The sequence below is a fragment of the Acyrthosiphon pisum genome, chromosome A2 (assembly GCF_005508785.2).
Source record: "Acyrthosiphon pisum isolate AL4f chromosome A2, pea_aphid_22Mar2018_4r6ur, whole genome shotgun sequence".
NCBI lineage: Eukaryota > Metazoa > Arthropoda > Insecta > Hemiptera > Aphididae > Acyrthosiphon > Acyrthosiphon pisum.
The window spans coordinates 107,156,288-107,156,702 of record NC_042495.1 but is presented as its reverse complement, the minus strand read 5'-3'; the positions used below and the strand labels follow the sequence as shown (position 1 = coordinate 107,156,702).

At 30.6% G+C, this 415-nt stretch overlaps 1 non-coding gene across 1 annotated transcript; it reads left to right on the top strand.

The window, feature by feature from the left end:
- Positions 1 to 68: 68 nt before the first annotated feature.
- Positions 69 to 187, top strand: LOC115034343. Its single transcript, XR_003839712.1, has one exon. It is a non-coding gene; the product is annotated as a 5S ribosomal RNA (ribosomal RNA).
- Positions 188 to 415: the final 228 nt, after the last annotated feature.

The window sequence follows — 415 nt, the reverse complement described above, 5'->3', positions numbered from 1 at the left end:
GCAATCTGTTATGTATAAAAACGTTATAACTACTCAATTTAAATAACGTTATTTTCATCCGGTCTGACGCCAACGACCATACCACGTTGAATACACCAGTTCTCGTCCGATCACTGAAGTTAAGCAACGTCGGGCGTAGTTAGTACTTGGATGGGTGACCGCTTGGGAACACTACGTGCCGTTGGCATTTCTTTTTGCATTTTTATTATACATTTTATAACATTAGTTTATTTCAATTTCAATTTTAAGATTATAAAAATATTTTTTCCCTTTGACTTTCAAGAATTGTTGTAGAACTCCTTCCCGCAATAAATTGAGAAAATAATCATTTTTATATCATATTTATAAATATATACAATTATACTATAAATGATTTTATTCTTTAAAATACCTGTAGTATATTAACATCGAGAGT